Below are 13,016 nucleotides of genomic sequence, written 5' to 3' on the forward strand. Positions count from 1 at the left end.
TGTTGGATAACCATAGGGTGAGGTTGGCGGCGGCTTCGTTGGCGTTAGAAGAGAGGGCTGGGGAGTTTCGAAGGAGCGATGCGGAGATTTGGTCCGTGGTGATTTTGTTCCAGTTTCTTTGCAGGGTAGGTTGGGAGTGGTTGATGGGTTTCGGCTTGTTGTAGGTGAAGTGAACGCAGCTGTGGTCGGTCCATAGGAGATCCGTAGTGTGGCTGAAGGAGACATGTTTGCTGGAGGTGAAGATAGGGTCGAGTGTGTGACCTGCGATGTGGGTGGGGGAAGTGACTAGTTGTTTAAGTCCGAGGTTGGCGAGGTTGTCCACGAGGGTGGCGGTGTTGTGGTCGTTTATCTTTTCAAGGTGAAAGTTGAGGTCTCCCAGAAGAATATAGTCTTTGGAGGGGAGCGCGTGTGGAGAGATGAAGTCCGTGATGTCTTCACTGAATTTTGCGCGGGGTCCTGGTGGTCTGTAAAGGAGAGTGCCTCTGAGTGTTGTTTTGGGGTCGATGTGGATCTGGAAGTGAAGGTGTTCGGAGTTGGCGAGGTTGGCGTCAGAGCTGGTTGAGATGCGGATAGATTTCTTATGGACGATAGCGATTCCTCCTCCTGTGTGGCTGGTACGGTCTTTGCGGGTGATCTTATAGTCTTCAGGGATGGCAATGGTGATGTCTGGTGCGGAGGAAGCATTCATCCAAGTTTCCGTAAGGAAGGCGACGTCTGGAGAGAAGGTGTCTAGTAGGTTCCATAGGTCAATGGCGTGCCTGTGCACCGATCGGGTGTTGAGAAGGATGCATTGTAGGTGGTTGGGTTCGGGAGTCTGTGGTGTGGTCGTAGCGGAGATGTTGTCGGAGCCGCTGAATTTGCAGGAGTAGCAGGAGAAAGGTCCATGGGTGTGTCCAGGAGCGGCTTGGACGCAGTTGGGGGCGCGGCCGGGGTTAAGGGCTAGGAGGGTGGCGGCATCGTAGGTAATGCGGGAGGGCTGGGGAGCGCGAGGGGCAGGGGGTCTGGCGCTGGGCGCGGTCCAGGCGCGGACGGGCGTAGACGGGCTTACCTTTGGCGCACCTTCGGCGCGGATTGGGCGCGGTCGCTGCGCGTGAACGCTGCGCGCGGGAACTACTGTCATATATGGATAGTGGGAGGGGGAGGGGCGAGGGCTGTTCAGCTGGGAGGCGGGGCGGGCTCAGCAAGCACAACAACAACAACAGGGACAAAATGGAGGGGGGAGCAGAGCAGGGCGCCGGGGGTATATCGCGCTAGAATCTATTTGCGGAGCGGAGATGGTACAGGCAGGCAAGCGCTAATTAAATAACAGGCAAACAAAAATAAACAATGGCACACTTATAATCAGAGCAGCACACCAGAGCAGGGCGCCGGGGGTATCGGACTATCCGCTGTATCGTGCTAGCAAACTATAACATATAAATCGTTAGAAAAAACATGAAACTAGTGAGAGGAACCGAGCTCGACGCCATGATGGCTGCAAGACAGCTCGGCTCCGCCGCCCACCCCGCCCAAAATAACGACAAACACTATGCAAATATTATAAATATATACAACACACCAGCAAAGTAACAGGGTAAAACGTTTTATTAAATAACTATTTACATGGCAGCCTGCTGCAACATGAAAACAACACTTCTAATTGCTTCTTAGTAGTTTCAATTCTGAAATTGAACACCCAGTACATCCAGAGGTGATGTCCGACAAGTTGTGTGGGGGGATGCCTTGCTAATGCCGCCACCCCCACCACCTTCTGTAGGAAGGACTCTGGATATGCTTGGTCCCTGAGAGGCTTCGATCTCCCTGCCTTGCACAAATGTCATAAGTTCTGGATGTTGAGTGCCATACTTCAGGGTCCGACAAGTTGTGTGGGGGGATGCCTTGCTAATGCCGCCACCCCCACCACCTTCTGTAGGAAGGACTCTGGATATGCTTGGTCCCTGAGAGGCTTCGATGTCCCTGCCTTGCACAAATGTCATAAGTTCTGGATGTTGAGTGCCATACTTCAGGGTCCAAGAAACGCGGACTCGGAGGGGGTGCTTGGCTCCTGCCCCCTCCCCAAGTCTTGTTCCCCTGGTATGGCCTGAGATCGCCCACGACATAGGCGGCCGGCTCCCGGGGTCAGGCGGAACTTGTTGCCTTTTGATGCCTCTTCCATTCTGGACCTTGTCCCACAATCCGTTTGACCTGAAGACACGTCCTGCGGTGCCCTGGTCCGACCATCACATATACCTGCGCCAGGAGACGGCGTGGGGTGCACTGGAAGGGAGAGGCGGCGCGAACGAGCCTCTCCCACCTCACCAGGTGGAGGTTTCTTAGCTACACCCCAGCGCTTCACTCGGCCAGCTGAGTTGCGCCTGCTCCTGCGGCACAGTGCCTCGCTCGGCCAGCTGAATTACGCCTGCTCTTGCTATTACAGCGTCTCACCCGCCATCCGGCTGAATTGCACCCACTCTTCCGATACAGCGACAGGCGGCTGCCACGGAGCTCAGGAAATGGCGGTCGGCTCCACAGACTTGGGCCTGGCCTGCAAGGATGGCTCTGGGCAACCCTGGAACTCGGACGCTTGACTGCTAGGGCATGAGCCCCATTCCCAAAAGCGTCCCCTCAGCCTTGAAGATTCTACAAGAGTCACCGAGGCCCCCGACTCCTACAGACTTCCGGTGGGGAGCGACTGCCATGATTGCTCGCGGAATGGCCACGACGTAGCCACGAGGTGCTCTCATGCTGACGCCAGCTTCAGTCTGAAACATCCAGAAACACTGTAGACTACCAATTCGATCAGTTCCGGTGGAGCCCCAACGACGTATCGCGTTGTTGCGTAATCCGTCATATGACGCGCCGCGTTAGCGCACCCGGAAGTGCTCCGGTGCGCGAGGCGCGAAGCGCAGCTTCCCGGAAGCAATCCGGGGCGCGGCGCGGAGCGCGTAACATAAGCATTTACATTTCAGTTGGTTCTCCCTCACAATATTTTCAATGTCACATAAAAGTCACCCATCACCCACTGCCATCTCTGGCTGTTTCCATGGCAACACCTCATTCTGCACCTGGCTGAAGGCACAGGTCAAAAGTTCATATCTCAACGTTCTACAGCAAAGTAACAACACTGTTTTCCCTCCAGAAACACCTGCCTATCCACAGCTCTGTTACATGTCATTTTTTTCACACCCAATAGTACTTTTAGTTTTACATAACATTAACATGCAACGTAGTCTTCAATCTTCACGTATTAGAATCAACCAATCATTTTTTGTTTTTCAACCACACCAAGCCTCATCCATTTTTTTATCCTAACTTTCAGCTTCTAACTACCATTCCACTTCCAGAACCCATCGGAGTACGAGTGCATCTGCCTTGAAAATGAAGGTTTGGCTTTTAGGACACAGCTATATTCACTGGACTGGAAAATATGCAGCAAGCAGACGAATTTCCAACCTTCATTTACCAAATGTGCAAATAACGTGGATTGGCCAAAGAGCATTGAGATGTCACCAATTAATCCCATTGGTGAAAACTTTTATGCATCTCCCAGAACCACACCTTATAATTGTGCACTGTGGTGGGAACGATCTAGGCACATTGACTGAGGTAGGTCTGGAAATGCTTCTAAAAGACACCTTTCAACAATTGATGACACTTTTTCCTCGAACTGCCTTGGTATATTCCAATATATGCTAAAGACAGAAATGGAATTTGTCCAATCAACATTGTGCACAAATTGAGAAAGCAAGGAGACATGTAAATAAATCTGTTTCTGCATTCCTCAGAGATTATAGCATGGGTTCTATTTACCACAACGACTTGCGTTACCACATGCAAGACATCTATAGGAGAGATGGTGTTCATTTCACGGATGAGGGAAACAGAATCTTCCTCTGCAACATCAGGCTCTGCATCGGTACTTACTTATAAATGCAGAAAAAACTCAATTAACACAAGGGCTCTTTTCAGAGCCACCTTATATCAAAGCACTCAAACTTCTGATTTATCTCCATTTTCACACTCTTGTAAATAGGTGTGCGCGACCGAGTGCGCGCACCACGCAACTTTAAAAAAAATATATATATATATATTTTCGCCTTTAAGGGCCTTACTGCACACCCTGAGAAAACCTACGCAGCAAAACAATCTCTACCTTCTCCCCTTTCCATGTTCCAACGCTTTGAAATCAACAATATATTTACTCGCAATGACAAAATGGCGGTCAACACTTCCTGATTTCCTTCAAATCGAACGTTAACAGACGTCACGCAGCAAAATTCCGCTCGCGCGCGCAGCCGCTTGAGTGTGCGCACCCGTCCGCGCGTATAGATATATAATTGACTTTAACTTTAATTTCCTCAGCAACTACTGAACGGATTTACACCATTCCAAAAAAAGCGTAATCTGCGAGCCGGACTGTACAGTTTTGCCAAATTTCTTATAAATCCATTCAGCCGTTCGACCTGTAGCCGAGTCTAAAGGTCCTATGGAAAATAACATGGAGAAAACACGTTTTGGGACCCCCCTTTTATCTCAGCCCCCACTTGACCAATCCCCCCCAAACTTTTAGGGAAGGAGCGCAGCGGACCGAGCCATCTTCTTTGAGAAATTCGCTAAGATTCTTCAAAGAGGGCCAAAGTTATTCCAAATAGAATGTTGAGGATTTCCTAAGGAAACTAGGTCCTAACTATAACTACCTACTGGCGACCGCCAGTAGGTAATATATATATATATATATATATATATATATATATATATATATATATATATGTATATATATATATATATATATATATATATATATGTATATATCGCTGTACAAAGTGATCCTAAAGCCATACGAGAGCGCTCCGCAGCGTGTGCTCTGCCCAGGGGTCGGATCCAGACCCAAGAGAAATTTTGATATACAAAGGAGGCGGCACAGCCAGGGTACTTATTCAAGACTTATTTAATTACTCCTTCACCTCACCAGGTGGGGTGAAGGAGTAATTAAATAAGGCTTGAATAAGTACCCTGGCTGTGCCGCCTCCTTTGTATATCAATATATATATATATATATATATATATATATATATATATATATATATATATATATATATATTACCTACTGGCGGTCGCCAGTAGGTATATATAGTTAGGATTTTTTCTCTATGGGACTTTTGAAAATTCTATGTCTAATAACTTTGGCGTTTGTGGACGGAATCGGCTGAAATTTTCAGGAAAATGGCACATTTTGTTTCTGAGCAGTCCCTTAAAATTTGGGGGGGTTTCGTCAAGGGGGGGCCGAGAAAAAAGGGGGGTCCCAAAATGCGTTTTTCCCATGTTAATTTCCATAGGGCGTTTGGCCTCACTTTTAGCTCGAACGGCTGAATGGATTTCCACGAAACTTGGCAAAATTGTAGGGACTGTTAGCCCGATGTGCCTTTGCTGGGTCTCAATATATGTGCTTCAGTGGATTTTGAGAAATTAATGTTTTAAAAAACAGATATATCTGTGACAGCGTACCAGTTAGCGCACCAGTTCGCGTACTTTTCGCGTTACGGAGCTTTGCGAAGCGAAGCTGATTGGCTCTCTGGTGTCTGTAAACATTCTAAACAGTCCGGAGCGGCCGCCATCTTGTCTCTCGGTAGGATCGAGAGACAAGAGGAGGAGAAAAACAAACGGGGAATTTAATGAAAGGGGGCAAGGTAGACCCTTCTTGACCCCCTAGGAATGATGTTGGGGTTATTAAAGGGTCCCGTGGGGCAAATAAAAAAATACAGATTTTTTTGCGGTAGAAGCGCTTCCCGGTTCGCGAACCGAGTCGTGAAAAGGTAGCGAAACGGGAATTCGCCATTTTGTGTTTCGTTTTAATTAAATTACAAGATGGAGGAAAAACTATGTGAGAAATGGGTATAAGGGGGTACGGGAGATGTATCCTGACCCCCTATGTTTTCTGAGGGTGGTTGAGGAGGCTCATATATGTTGATACTTGTCTTCCAGCGGCTGCGCGTGAGCGTTTTTTTTTTTTTTGCTGCGTGACGTCATTCTTGGTTGTATTATTCGGGGTGCCAAGCGAAGTCATATTTTGTCATCCTGTAAGAACCCGTCAAGTTTCTGCTTCAGGCTGCCCTCCCAAGCGCTGGGTTCAGAGAGAGACATAGTCAGTGTTTGCTCGTCGTGTATAGGCACCATATTCAAACCCTTTTTCCCATCCCATCGGCCGTTAAGTCACCATTTTTCCGTACTTTAATCGACGTTCCGAAGTGACCTGCAGAAAAGAGGGAAAAAGAAGGGGCGGGGGCAGCATTTAAAACACATCATCGCGCATAAACCCGAAAAAGGCTTTTACTTACTACATACTCGGCCTATCTCCACGGGATGCAGTCCCTACCATCTCGGCGTTTAAGCCCAGGGGGGACCGGTAATGTGGGAGAGATAATTATCGGAGGCCTGTGGATAGCATAGGTCGCCCAAGTGTGGCATTACGGATCGTGTGCAGGGGAGGGTCAAAACAAAGGGCAGTCAGTGTAAAGTGGGGGCGAGCTCGTGCTCTCCTTTGAGGAAGAGGGATAACCTACAGTGGTACGGGGTCGTTTTCGTTCGTACTAGGGGGGCCAGGTGACATTCCTTCGGGGTGGCTTAGGGGCATTTAAAACAACTTCCCTGATACAGGTAGCATATAAAGTAGAGACTAAATACCAGGATCTTTATCGATTGCTTTATGCTGTACAAAAATGAAAAACACATACAACAAACCTGGACCATTCATATTTGCAATGTTTCTGCGTACTATACTTTTTAACCCTTAACTTATCGAGCTGCTTCATTTCACCTTCTTTTTTTTTTTTATATCGGAAACAGTGGCCATTTATTCGAAACTTACAAATCTACGCGTTACAACTATGTTTGCTTTTTCAAAAACCTTTAATAAAAATGTTGGTGAACAAATACGGGCCTACAACCCCGTGGGCCGGCCACGGAGCAGGCTGGAACTGTAAATTGGGGGGGGGGTATTTATTTGTGGAAAACATAACAGAGTCAGTGGTCGTTGATTTCATAGTAAAAAGTGCGACAAGTGCAACAAAATCATATCGATAATTCATTGTGAGCAAGTACCAAAAGTGTCGACAATTCGAACCTTCAATAAATACAGTAATCAATGATGCATTAGAACTTAATATCAATTCATTGTCCGAACGTGTAATCAGTACCCGTCCCATGTCAATTCATTGTTCGAACGTTTAATAAATACCCATCCCGGATCAATTCATTGTCCGAACATATAATCAGTCTTATCCCATATCAATTCATGTGCTAAAAACTGCATATATATCTCATGATATCAAGGCTGAGCAATCGGGGCACAACAAGGAGTTGAGAGTTTCATTTGTACCGGCGCCATTTTGGGTGAGGTCAGGAAGGTCCAAGTATATTCAAAATGTCTGCACCAACTAGTGGTTGGACCGGGACCTCTTTCGGCAGTCCAAAAGTTTTCGTTGAAGGGTAGCAGAGGGGACTGCCGACATGAACCATCAGTCAAAGTGGGGTGGGAGGCAACAATCTCTCCTACCGGGTCATACTGGTGTCCCACCGGAACTGATCAAGTTGGTAGTCTTGCAGGATTTTGGTCATTTCAAGACTGAGGCCGGCGCCGGCATGAGCGCGCCGACGTCCCGCGGCTACGTCGTGGTCGTTCCGTGGGTGATCATGGCAGTCATTCCCCATCGGGGGTGTCTGCGGGGGTCGGGGGCCCCCGTGGCTCTTATAGAATCTTCAAAGTTGAGGAAAACGTTTCTGGACGCAGGACTCATTTTGTAGTTGAACTCACAAGCGCCTGCAGGGCGCCGCTTCAGGACCGAACGGGGAGCTCATACCAAGCCGGGGCCAGACCAGGAGATACGAGGGGGGGGGGGGGTCGGTGGCATGTGCAAGACATCCCCCCCAGTGTTGTCGCAGCCATTATTAATGAAAGAAGAAGATCCCGTCGGCCTCAGCTCCTCTCCTGGTGCACCTTACGCGACGACCCTTTTGTTGGGTGAGTGGAGCGTTGGGGGTGCAGCCGACACCTGGCGTTGATATCCGTGATGTCCGGACCAGGCGATAAGAGGGGGGGGGGGGTCGGAGGCAGAGGCAAGACATCCCCCCGTGGCCTGCAGGGCGCCGCTTCAGGACCGAACGGGGAGCTCATACCAAGCCGGGGCCAGACCAGGAGATACGAGGGGAGGGGGGAGGTCGGTGGCATGTGCAAGACATCCCCCCCCCCAGTGTTGTCGCAGCCATTATTGAAGAGAGAAGAAGGATCCCGTCGGCCCCACGCCGACACCTGGCGTTGATATCCGTGATGTCCGGACCAGGCGATAAGAGGGGGGGGGGTCGGAGGCAGAGGCAAGACATCCCCCCCCGTGGCCTGCAAGGCGGCAGAAGAAGGGAATCGGAAGACCATTACATTTCGGGCCATCCGCCCCACGGCTGATGGCGGTTAGCCGGGCCCCGCCCTGCACGTGTCGAGGCCTCATCTTCCGGATGGGCGTAACCGTGGCCCTGTTGCACTTCGGGAGTTTCCAGAATGGGGGTAGGTATCTGCTGATTTGTATCTATTTCATGTTACCGTTAATGGGCGTGGCGGGCGGTGGGACAGACATGCTTGGAGCAGTGGGGGGGTGGCGGAGCCTAGCTACCTCGTGGCTGCCGTAACGTCAAGCTTGGCTTCTTTCACCACTTTCATGTTTCTTATTTCTAGTGAAGTCAAAAACTCATCAGTGGCCTACTGATTTTGTTCGATTTCTTTCCCTTCCTTTTCAAGTGTGTTTCATGCTAAAGTTTCTGTTTAACAGGATACAGTGATTACTTCGTATTTTACATATGTCTTCTTTATTAGGGGTACTCTCCGGTTGAGCCAGATGATGTACCTCTAATAAATGGTCCGGGTGGAACTAGTTTCTCAATCAGTGGGGAGTAGATGGGCATGACAGATTACAACGGGGGACAAAGGTCCGCATTACCCACCCTTCACTACTTGCAAAGACTAGACAGAATATTTCTATTCCACGTTATTTGCAAACAGAGAATACCTCGAAAGAACTATTCCTTGAACAATAAATGTCCAGCCAATCAATCAATCAGTGGGGAGAAAAACAGGCATGACGGATTACAACGGGGGACAAAAGTCCGCATTACCTATCCTTCACTATCTGCAAAGGGAGACAGAATATTCCTATTCTTCTCTGTTTGTAGACAGGGAATATCTCAAAGAGCAATAATCGATAAAAAATTAGTAGGATTATAACACTTTAATAACTTATAAATATATACATCGGAACAAAAACAGTAAACACCTTAACATTGTTTTTATTAAAACAGAAGCAACAATGACAACTAACAGTAGTGATATCCTGGGCGGGTGATGGAACTGGGATTGTTAAAGGAAAAAGATCTACAGAGAAAGCTATTGGTGAATTATACTTCTCCGGAAATTTAAAACTCAAAAATGTTTTATTTGTGTAATCGTTTCAGGTCAAACGGATTGTGGAAAAATGTACAGAATGGAAGAGTCAACAAAAGGCAAAAAGTACACTCTTGTAAAAAAATCTTACTATTAATGCTTGACTGAGGCCAAGGAGATCAGAGTGCATGAGTCTCATGCTCGATCGATTGAGCTAGCCGGATCGGGCAACAAAAAATATAAAATAGTTATGTAAATAGTTATTTGATAAAATGTTTTACCCTGTTACTTTGCTGGTGTGTTGTATATATTTATAATATTTGCATAGGGTTTGTCGTTATTTTGGGTGGGGTGGGTGGCGGAGCCGAGCTGTCTTGCAGCCATCATGGAGTGGAGCTCAGTTCATCTCACTAGTTTCGTATTTCTCATGAGGGGTTGTTCTTAATGTTTCTATTTTAGCGAGGTCAAAAAGAGATCCCATTAGTGGCCTACTGATTTTGCTCGATTCCTTTTGTTTTTTTAAACGATTTTTCACTATCTGCAAAGACTAAACAGAGTATTGCGACTCTGTGCTTGTTTGTAAATAGAGAATGAACCAAAGAGAACCAATTCTAAAGCAATAAATGCTTGGCTAACAATCAATCAAATAGAGAGAGAAGCAGGCACGACGGATTACAACGGGGGCAAAGGTCTGCGTTAACTATCCTTCACTATCTGCAAAGAGAGAGTACTCGTAAGAGAAAAGAGGGGGGGGGCAGCGTTCAAAGCACATCAGCGTGCATAAACACGAAAATGTTTTTACCTATCACGTACTTGACATTTGACAGCTTTTGATATTTGCTATTAAAAAACCATTGAAATTCACTGAAAAAACCATAGGTTATAGACCATATATAGTTAGGAATTAGCATTTACAAAACCTTGAAAATTCACTGAAAAAACCATAGGTTATAGACCATATATAGTTAGGAATTAGCATTTACAAAACCTTAATTTATTCGCACAAAACCATAGAAATTCGCATATATAGTTAGTTGCAATAACTATATATCGCGCACCCGCAATCCACTGCTGATGATGTCACATATTACATCATTCATGACATGGTCAGTGACATCACTGATGACATCACTGTTGACAACTCAAATGACATGACTGACAACATCACTGATGACATCAATCATGTGATAATACGATTAACCTCTTCAGACTCTAATATAACCTTAGATACACTCAGAGTAAACAGACACTCACAGACTGTCACTCATCCATGGAGTTACTCACACACCTAGTCAGTCATGCACTGAATCAATCACACCTCCATTTCCTCAACTATACAGTTATACACACCTTACTTATTCAAACATATTCTAACACATATTTACTCTCTTATACAATCACTGATACAAGTTTTCAATGATCCATGCAGCCACTCACACATTCACTGGCTCGTATCCACAGTAATTTATATATGTGAACTCTCACATGTACTGTGTTTTACATATGTACTTACTTGCACATGTAGCACTGAGATATCCATTCACTCACCAACACACCCATGCAGTCAACCGCCCATATAGCTGTTTCCACATGCACTCTTGAACTCATACACCTAGTGAATCAACTGCTTACACATCTATGCACAGAGTCACACACCTCCCAGCCACCCACACACACACTCAGCCTCCCATTCAAATACTTGGGCAACCAATCAATAACCCATATAGCCACTCATATAGCTACTGATCAACACATGCATCAGCTTACACAACAACAGACATACTGATGCACACATTCAAACAGTTTAGTCACTAACCCATGAATTTAGTAAGACACATTTAATCACTCACTCATACAGTCAGTCACGCACCTACTAAATCCTTCATCCAGACACTTATACATGCACTCATTCTTCAATATGAAAGACATATTTTAACTTTACAGAAACATACAGTCACTGGATGTTGTCATCAGTGATGTCATCAGTGATGTCACTTACCATGTCATGAATGATGTAATATGTGACATCATCAGCAGTGGATTGCGGGTGCGCGATATATAGTTATTGCAACTAACTATATATGCGAATTTCTATGGTTTTGTGCGAATAAATTAAGGTTTTGTAAATGCTAATTCCTAACTATATATGGTCTATAACCTATGGTTTTTTCAGTGAATATATATATATATATATATATATATATATATATTACCTACTGGCGGTTGCCAGTAGGTATATATAGTTAGGATTTTTTCTCTATGGGACTTTTGAAAATTCTATGTCTAATAACTTTGGCGTTTGTGGACGGAATTGGCTGAAATTTTCAGGAAAATGGCACATTTTGTTTCTGAGCAGCCCCTGAAAATTGGGGGGGGTTTCGTCAAGGGGGGGCCGAGAAAAAGGGGGGTCCCAAAACGCGTTTTTAACATTGAGTTTTCCATAGGGCGGTTGACCTCACTTTTAGCTCGAACGGCTGAATGGATTTGCACGAAACTTGGCAAAATTGTAGGGACTGTTAGCCCGATGTGCCTTTGCTAGGTCTCAATATATGTGCTCCAGTGGATTTTGAGAAATTAACGTTTTAAAAAACAGATATATCTGTGACAGCGTCCCGGGTAGCGCTCCGGTTCGCGTACTTTTCGCGTAACGGAACTTCGCGAAGCGAAGCTGATTGGCTCTCCGGTGTCTGTCAACATTCTAAACAGTCCGGAGCGGCCGCCATCTTGTCTCTCGGTAGGATTGAGAGACAAGAGGAGGAGAAAAACAAAGGGGGAATTTAATGAAAGGGGGCAAGGTAGACCCCTCTTGACCCCCTAGGAATGATGTTGGGGTTATTAAAGGGTCCCGTGGGGAAAATAAAAAAAAATTGATTTTTCACGGTAGAAGCGCTTCCCGGTTCGCGAACCGAGTCGCGAACCGGTAGCGAAACGGGAATTTGCCATTTTGTGTTTCGTTTTAATTAAATTACAAGATGGAGGAAAAACAATGTGTGAAATGGGTATAAGGGGGAACGGGAGACGTATCCTGACCCCCTATGTTTTCTGAGGGTGTTTGAGGAGGCTCATATATGTTGATACATGTCTTCCAGCGGCTGCGCATGAGCGTTTTTTTTTTTTTTGCTGCGTGACGTCTGTTAACGTTCGATTCGAAGGAAATCAGGAAGTGTTGACCGCCATTTTGTCACTGCGAGTAAATATATTGTTAAAAATAATTGTTATAAATTAATCCGTATTGATAAACATTGTCTGCGCCATCTTGCCTTTTTTCAAATGCCACACTTTTGTCGTGCACGGCAGCCATTTTAGATGCCTTGGCCAGACCCACTCTCTGCACGCCACCGATCCTCAGCATGGCTCCCCACCCTCGCAAGCATCTCCCCCACGCACTGGTCACCCACGCTCTCTCTCTCATGCATGGGCCATAAACCTCCTCCCATCTGCGCTGCTCTTCCCTGAGAATCACACCCCGTGCCCGCCCAACACCTCCCTTTCACCCTATTCACTACCGCACCCTTTGACACTCCTCTTCCTCTGTGTCCGATTGTCCAGGCCGGTCCCAGATTATCACCTAGCCCTGCGGATGTAGTTTATGGCCCCAACTGTAGAGAATCAC

At 46.5% G+C, this 13,016-nt stretch overlaps 1 protein-coding gene across 1 annotated transcript in view; it reads right to left on the bottom strand.

Moving 5' to 3' along the window:
- Positions 1-13,016, bottom strand: part of LOC147665679 (C-type lectin domain family 2 member E-like) — a 152,088-nt gene that overhangs the window by 66,574 nt on the left and 72,498 nt on the right. The window lies entirely within an intron of this gene.

The sequence above is a fragment of the Lissotriton vulgaris genome, unplaced genomic scaffold (assembly GCF_964263255.1).
Source record: "Lissotriton vulgaris unplaced genomic scaffold, aLisVul1.2 SCAFFOLD_1119, whole genome shotgun sequence".
Taxonomy (NCBI): Eukaryota; Metazoa; Chordata; class Amphibia; order Caudata; family Salamandridae; genus Lissotriton; species Lissotriton vulgaris.